The sequence below is a fragment of the Budorcas taxicolor genome, chromosome 3 (genome assembly GCF_023091745.1).
Source record: "Budorcas taxicolor isolate Tak-1 chromosome 3, Takin1.1, whole genome shotgun sequence".
Lineage (NCBI taxonomy): Eukaryota > Metazoa > Chordata > Mammalia > Artiodactyla > Bovidae > Budorcas > Budorcas taxicolor.
The window spans coordinates 102,917,399-102,926,540 of record NC_068912.1 but is presented as its reverse complement, the minus strand read 5'-3'; positions in this window follow the sequence as shown (position 1 = coordinate 102,926,540).

The window sequence follows — 9,142 nt, the reverse complement described above, 5'->3', positions numbered from 1 at the left end:
CAAGGAGATCAAACCAGTCAATCCCAAAGGAAATCAATCCTGAATATTCATTGAAAGGACTGATACTGAAGCTGAAACTCCAATACTTTGGCCACCTGAGGTGAAGAGCCGACTCACTGGAAAAGACCCTGATGCTGGGAAAGATAGAAGGCAGGAGGAGAAGGGGATGACAGAGGGCAAGATGGTTTGATGGCAACACCGACTTGATGGACATGAATTTGAGCAAGCTCCGGGAGTTGGTGAAGGACAGGGAAGCCTGGCGTGCTGCAATCCATGCAGTCTCAAAGAGTCAGACATGACTGAGCAACTGAACGGACCACACAATATATTATATATAAATAGAAAATATGAGAAAATATTGATGTGAAACAAATCACCCCTAAACTTGGTCATTTAAAACACTTGTTTTATTATATCTCACAGTCTTTAAGTAAAAAATTTGGGCAAGTGTTGACTGGGTGGTTCTGGCTCATTCAGTTATCAGAAAGTAGCCAGAACTGGAAGTGTCGGAGGGGAGGAGCTGGAGCAACTGGGACCTGGTCAGCCATCCTTTTCTCATGCAGCTTCAAGCTTTCTCTTTTATTTAATAAAAAAAAATTAACATATTTATTTTTAATGGAAGGATAATTGCTTTACAATATTGCATTGGTTTCTGCCATACCTCAACATGAAATCAGTTATAGGTATACATGTCCCCTCCGTCTTGAACCTGCCTCCCACATCCCACCCCTTCCCCCTGCTCTAGGTTGTTACAGAGCCCCAGTTGCAGTTCCCTGAGTCAAACAGCAAATTTCCATTGGTTGTCTATTTTACACATGGTAGTGTATATGCTCCCATGCTATTCTCTCTATTCATGCCATTGTCTCCTTCCTATCCCCGCCCATGTCCACAAGTTTATTCTCTATGTCTGTCTCCATTGCTGCCCTGCAGATAGGTTTATCAGTGCTGCTGCTGCTGCTGCTAAGTCACGTCAGTCATGTCCGACTCTGTGTGACCCCATAGACAGCAGCCCAACAGGCTCCTCTGTCCCTGGGATTCTCCAGGCAAGAATACTGGAGTGGATTGCCATTTCCTTCTCCAGTGCATGAAAGTGAAGAGTGAAAGTGAAGTCGCTCAGTCATGTCCAACTTTTAGCAACCCCATGGACTATAGCCTACCAGGCTCCTCTGCCCATGGGATTCTCCAGGCAAGAGTACTGGTGTGGGTTGCCATTGCCTTCTCCATTATCAGTACTATCTTTCGTTAATATATGATATTTGTTTTTCTCTTTCTGACTTACTTCATTCACTCTGTACAACAGGCTCTAGGTTCGTCTACCTCATTAGAACTGACTCAATGCATTCATATTTATAGCTCAGTAATAGTCCATGTATATATGTATCACCGCTTCTTTACCCATTCAACCTAGACAGCATATTAAAAAGCAGAGACGTTACTTTGCCAGCAAGGGGCCGTCTAGTCAAGGCTATGGTTTTTCCAGTGGTCATGTATGGATGTGAGAGTTGGACTATAAAGAAAGCTGAGCACAGAAAAATTGATGCTTTTGAACTGTGGTGTTGGACAAGACTCTTGAGAGTCCCTTGGACTGCAGGGAGATCCAACCAGTCCATCCTAAAGGAGATCAGTCCTGGGTGTTCATTGGAAGGACTGATGTTGAAGCTGAAACTCCAATACTTTGGCCACCTGATGCAAAGAGCTGATTCATTGGAAAAGACCCTGATGCTGGGAAAGATTGAGGGCAGGAGGAGAAGGGGACGACAGAGGATGAGATGGTTGGATGGCATCACTGACTCAATGGACATGGGTTTGGGTGGACTCCGGGAGTTGGTAATGGACAGGGAGGCCTGGCCTGCTGCGGTTCATGGGGTCGCAAAGAGTCAGACATGACTGAGTGACTGAACTGAACTGAACTTACCCATTCATTCAAATTTTCTGGTTGTTTTTTTTCATTCAAGCTTTCTTTATGTGGTCTCTCCATGAGAGGTAGTTCAATCTTCCTCACAGCATGGTGGTTTCAGAGAAGAGAAGACAGGCTGTTAACATGGCAACTAGAATTATAGTGAAGTGCTTCCAAGAACAAACTAGAAGCTGCCTCATCTTTCTGACCCAGGCAGCATCAGATTCTCTGCAATGCTTTTACTACAAGTGGGTCAATCTCATCCAAATCCAAAGAGAGGTGAAATGATCCCATCTCTCAGTGGGACAAATGTCAAGGTCACACTGTAAGAAAAACAGATGGAGTGGGAGAAAATACTGTAGTCAATTGGGGAAAATACAATCTACCCCATTTTACTTTCTGATAGGACTGGAATACCCTTCATTAATCTTCTATTTCAGAGTTTTTCTGGCTATTCTTACCAGGTTGTGCCACCATGCCACTTGTGGGATCCTAGTTCTCTACCAGGGATCAAACCCTGGCCCTCTGCAATGGAAGTGTGGGAATCTTAACCACTGGACCACCAGGGACGTCCCTAAGGAGCGTTTTTAGAAATCTGATACTGGAGGTGACTACACTGATAATCATGTCTTAACGTTTTGCCATTTTCATAATATACATTTAGTTCTAACTATAAATAAGTTCTCTGAAAATACGCTTTTAAAAATTACATAATAGAGATGAATATTGTGTTTGGTCAGAGACAGGGTGGGTCTAAAATAAAAAGCACGCTCTTGACTCATGTAATAATGGAGAATTGGAGACACCCTTATGAACTGATGCTTCAGTTCAGTTCAGTCGTTCAGTCGTGTCTGACTCTTTGCAGCCCCATGGACTGCAGCACACCAGGCCTCCCTGACCATCACCAACTCCAAGAGTTTACCCAAATTCATGTCCATCGAGTCGGTAATGCCATCCAACCATCTCATCGTCTGGCATCCCCTTCTCCTCCTGCCCTCAATTTCCCAGCATCAGGGTCTTTTCCAATGAGTCAGCTCTTCGCATCAGGTGGCCAAAGTATTGGAGTTTCACCTTCAACATCAGTCCTTCCAATGAACACCCAGGACTGGTCTCCTTTAGGACGGACTGGTTGGATCTCCTTGCAGTCCAAGGGGCTCTCAAGAGTCTTCTCCTGATGCTTAGTTTAATATAAATATGAATTGCTAAATACAGAAATATTTGTAGATATGTATATGTGCATTTACTGGTATAAACACATATATTTCCTTGCTCTGCCAGCTGAGAGGGCCTAGAAGCAATGATATACCAGTAGTGATAAGCACACCTGGCACTCAGATTTTGTTATCTAATGTCATTCTCAAATAAAATATTAAAAAAAAATTAAAAAGACCCAAGGATCCTCAGAGAGATGACTCATTCCAGAACTGGAGCAGGAAATATATGAGATGAGCCTGAAGCATCTTATTAGAGCCAGGAAGTAAGGAAGTGGAAAAGAACAAGCAAATAACAACCAAAAACATACAAAGACTTACATTGGTGGGAATATATCAAAGGGACATAGGAGCCAACTGAAGCACTGCCAACAGTCAAAGCTGGAACAACTGAGCAACAAAATAAATAAAGTAGAATTGGATTATAATAACCCAAAATATGAAATAAATACCCATGAGGGCATGTTGTCATAAACAAATAATTGACTAGATAAAGGAGCGGAAGAGAAAAGGGACATATCTCCATTTCAGAAGAATTCTAATTAATTTATGTCAATAAAGTCTCCCAGAGGGGAAGAGTCCTCCTTAAGTGTGAGCTATATATAGTGACTTCAAAGAGCAGTGTCTGGAAAGGGAGGGGAAAAGTAGTAACTTTTGGGACTTTCCTGACAGTCCAGAGGTTAATACATCATGCTTCCACTTCAGGGGACACAGGTTCAATCTCTGGTCAAGGAACTAAGATCTCACATGCCACGCAGTGTGGCTATAAAACAGGGGGAAAAATTAGTGACTTTACAGTGGGAAAATGTGACAGATACCACCTCAGGTAGGTGATCAAGTTCAATATCAACAGTGATGGAACATAGTGGTGGTATGTATCCTTGTTAAGACCTCTTTGGTCTTCCTCCCTAGCACCTCGGTCTAATAGTAAGAAAACATCAGACAAATTCCAATAGAGGGGCATCCCACAAAATACTTGACCAGTAGGCTCCTCAAAATTGTCAAGGTCACCAAAAAGAAGAAAAGTCTGAGATATTATCATACCAAGAAGAGCCTAAGGGGACACAAAACTAAATGTAATATGGCATCATGGATGGGATGCTGGAGCAGAAAAGTAAAAACTGAAGATTTTTAAATAAACCATAGTCTTTAGTTAATAATAATGTGCTAAGTAAGGTTCATTAATTATGGCTAATATACCCTATTAATGTAAGATGTTAATAAGAGGGGAAACTGGCTATGAGGCATATGGGAACTCTGAGCACTATCATCTCATTTTCCTATAAATCTAAAACTGTTCTAAGAAATAAAAATCACAAAAAATAAAACAAACAAAAAACCCAAAATGAAAATCAAAAACAAAAAACACTGCCCCGCTCCAGCTCAGGAGAAAAGATTCACAGGTCCCCATGAGCTGGAACTATAAGCAGTACCAGCTATTACCCACTCCCTCCCTCTCCCCCACCAATGCCCGGGGACTGAGGAAACCCAGCCAGGGACCTCCAGCCCCATTCCGGACTTTTCTATAGACTCAAACTGAAAAATCAGGCAGTCTCTAAGATGACAGAAAGGGACATTTCCCCCAAGACCACCTCCATCCAAAGCACAAACTAAACGGGGCCTTGGCAAGTCAGAGCTCATCCCTAAGAGTAAGTTCCCACCTAGCCTCAAGCCCTCTACCCGACATGGTCCGCTGCTCCTGAGTCCCCCAGTTCTTCCCCTTCCCCTTCCTGAGCCTCCACACATGGAAGAGAATGACAGGATAGACGGAGACGGGGGAATAGTTCAACATGGAGAAAAGCAGTCCCCAGACCCAAATAAGCAATACAGCAGGTCTTCCACGGTTTGGGTTCCTCAGAACACCCTGGGATCAAGTAGGACACCCATGGGTCAGAGGAGGCCAGCACACCACCCTTATTCTGTGGTTTAGTCGATAAGTCGTGTCCAACTCTTGCAACCCCGTGGACAGAGGAGCCTGGCAGGCTACAGTCCATGGGATTCTCCAGGCAAGAATACTGGAGTCGGTTGCCGTTTCCTTCTCCAACCCTAATTCTGTCCCATAATTTTATTCTTCAACTTGTTGATATGGTGTATCACATTGATTGATTTGTGGATGTTGAAAAATCCTTGCTTCCCTGGGATGAATCCCATTTGGTCACAGTGTATGACCTTTTTAATGTATTGTTGGATATGAATTGCTAGTATTTTGTTGAGGATTTTTGCATCTATGTTGCAAAATACAATACAGTATCAGTTGATACTGTATTTTTATTTTTTTGTGCTATCTTTGTCTGGTTTGGTTATCAGGGTGATGGTTGCCTCATAAAGTGAAGTTGGAAGTTTTCCTTCCTCTGTGATGTTTTGGAACAGTTTCAGGATAGGTGTTAACTTCTCTAAATATTTGATAAAATTAGCCTGTGAAGCCATCGGGTCCTGAACTTTTATTTGTTTGCAACCCCACGGACTGTAGCCTGCCAGGTTCCTCTATCCATGGAATTTTTTAGACAAGAATACTGGAGTGGGTTGCCATTCCCTTCTCTAAGGTATCTTCCCAACCCAGGGGTCAAACCTGGAGCCTCTCACATTGCAGGCAGATTCTTTACTGTCTGAGCCACCAGGGAAGCCTCATAAAATGAGTTTGGAAGTATTCTTTCCTCTGCAATTTTTTGGAAACAGTTTCAGGACAGGTGTTAACTCTTCTCTAAATGTTTGATAAAATTTGCCTGTGAAGCTGTCATATCCTGAACTTTTGCTTGTTGGGGGGTTTTTAACCATGGTTTCAATTTCAGAGTTTGTGATTGGTCTGTCCTGTCCCATTATTTTAGAGGAGATCTGTCCTTCCCATCACCACCAACAAAGAGTTTAGAACCACTTGTAGGAAAAACAGAATTGATGCATTACAAACAATGTGCAGAAGGTTCACAAATCAAGAAGGCCTGTACTGGAAATGTTCAGTGCAGGGTTTTTACATGCCTGCATCTATGTAAAAGTACAGTGTGTTCTGAAAGACAAGGGTGAAAAGGAGCATATCCTTACAGATGACCTTTCCAAACCCAGCTTGGACTTCGTCTCCTGTGGCCATCACCTCCTTGCCACTCCTACAGTGCCACAGACTCCACCACAAGCCAGAAATGCTCTATGGGTCTCCCCACCATCAGAGCGTTCCCAGGAGACCTTTAAGCTGAGATGGCATAAAGCAAAGAAGCAATTGCCTTAGGACACATCTCGTTAACTAACGGTTGCACAAAATAAATCACGGTTAAGCACAGATGCTCACAGACACAGTTCAAAGCTCTGGGGGCTTGACGCTGAGATGCTGAGTACAGTTTCTGGAGAAGGAGCTTGGCAGTCTACCTCTCTAGCAGCTCAGGGTACAAGCTGCCTCTGTAAGAACTCCCTGCAAAACAAACAACGAATGCTATTTTCACTTCTCAGCTTTTTTCATAAAGTTGATAGTGCTCCTCGGATCTCTTCCGGTCAGCCAAAACAGGTACTAAGGCAGGTATCTCATAAAAGAGAAAAAGTGGGGGATCCCTGTAACTCTCAAATTCAGACATTTATGACCTGAGCCATCTATCCCTTGATCCTCGTTGTCTGTTACCCATTAGACTAATGCTACTCAAAATGTGGCCAGTGGCCCAGAGTCTGCCAGCTGTTACAGAGACAAGGGCTAAAACCTTAGTCTCATTAATCTGCTCCTAGCAAAGGATGACAGTATGGTCTGAATGTCTGTCCCCCTCCAAAATCCATACATTTAAATCTTAATGCCCAATGTGACAGTCTTAGGAGGTGGAGGCCTTTGGGTGATTAGATCATGACGGTGAAATTGTGGGCATGCTTCATTTTATGGTGCTTTGCTTTATCATGCTTTGCAGACGATACTTTTCTTTACAGATTGAAGGTTTGTGGCAATTTTGCATCAAGCAAAGCTATCAGTGCCATTTTTCCAACAGCATTTGCTCACTTCCTGCCTCTGTGTTGCATTTTGGTAATTCTCATACTTCAAACTTTTTTATTATTATTACATTTGTTATGATGGCCTGTGATCAGTGATCTTTGATGTTACTGTACTTGTTTGGGGGCAGGTGTCCATATAAGATAGCGAAATTAAACGATAAATGCGTGTTCTGACTACTCCACCCATTGGTCAGTCCCCTGTCACTCCCCATCTCCTTGGGTTTCCCTGAGACACAATAATATTGAAATTAGGTCAGTTAATAACCCTACAATGGCCTCTAAGTGTTCAAAGGAAAGAAAGAGTTAATTGATACAGACTTAACTGTTGTCTTACTTTAAGAAATTGCCACAGCCACCCCCTCCTGTAGCAACTACCAACATCAAGGCAAGACCCTCCACCAGCAAAAACTTACAACTTGCCGAAGTTTCGGATAATGGTTAGCATTTTTTAGCAATAAAATATTTTTAATATTTATATTTATTTATTTACTTGGCTGCATCAGGTCTTAGTTGCATGCAGGATCTAGTTCCCTGACCAGGGATTGAACCTGGGCCCCCTGCCCTGGGAGTGAAGCATCTTAGTCACTGGACCATCAGGGAAGTCCCATGTATTTTTTAACTAAAGTACATATATTTTTTAGACATGATGGTATCGTACACTTAATAGATATAGTACAGTAAGCCTAACTTTTATATACACTGGGAAACCCAAAAATATGTGACTTGCTTTATTGTGTTCTTCACTTTATTGGAGACGTTAGAATAGAGCCCACACTATCCCTTAGGGATGCCTGTAATACATTTATAAAAGAGAACTGAGAGAGCTCCTTTGCCTTTTCACCCTGTGAGGACCTGTGACCTGGAAGAGGATCCTCACTGGACCATGCTGGCATCCTGATCTTGGACTTCTAGCCTCTGGAACTGTGAGAAATAAATGTTTACTGTTTAGTAGCTAGCCAGTCTATGGTATCTTGTTATGGCATTCCAAAGGGACCACAACAGACTACTTCTCCAAAAGTAGCAGCCCCAAAGCTCAGATTAGCTATGAACAAATACATGACCATTTTCAGCAGCACTCAGTTGATAACAATAGCTGACACAATTGTGCAAACACAGAACTCTTTAGCTCCACGGCCCCACAGTGGAATACGAGGCTGCCCGATGGGCTTTGGACAGTCCCACAGTTTCACATCCTTCTTCAGTTCTTATGGGCAAAGGATAACTACTTTCATTACCTTTTCAGGTCCAACTGCAGGCTTCTTACTAGCAACATTCTAACTGAAGGTAAGTAAAATATGGCATTGGGAAAGTAAATTGGCATGGATTGTTTACTGAAAATCTCTGCTTCAGAGTTCCACAGGAGGCCTGGTTGCCCTTAACCCCTGGTGACCTGCCAAAACCCCTATATGTGACCATGTGACAAGAGCTGGCATTCCCACTATTTGCAGGAAGGTGGCTTTTGTAGCAGTGAATCATCAGCCTTGTGTGGAGTTGGTCATGCTGCTATTCTTGCCTTTTTAAAAAATAAGTTATCTTTAGCTCTATTATTATCAGCTTTGTTCTGGATTGGAAAGTTGACCTCACAAGGTGTAGACCTGCGTATCTGCATTAACATTATTCTTGGTCTGTAACTTTCCAGTGACTTTCCAGTGACTGAGACTTTAAAGCATGCATTATGGTTTAAGTATTACTATTGCAAGAGCAGATGTACACACAACCCACTCAAAATTTGTTGGTGCACAGACAGTTCATTAGTGACATTCTGTTTGTAAACAGATGGTATTTAAGTTGCTTGCAACGTAATCTCAACACATGTAAAAATACACTTTTATAGGACACTGTTTTATAATACAAATTCTTGTATACAAACTCTGCAAGACTTACCTTGTGTTCATCTACAGATCATTACTACTGAGTTCTGTCTCCCAGTTGAAAGTGGGGTGGCCAGATGGACCTGTAGTCTTTGCCATGTGACAGAGTCACAGAGCCTTAAACTTCATTCAGAGCAAACACCTGTGCCAGTAGCTGTCATTTTCCACAACAGATGCTGCCCAAGTGCTCTCTGTATACATACAAA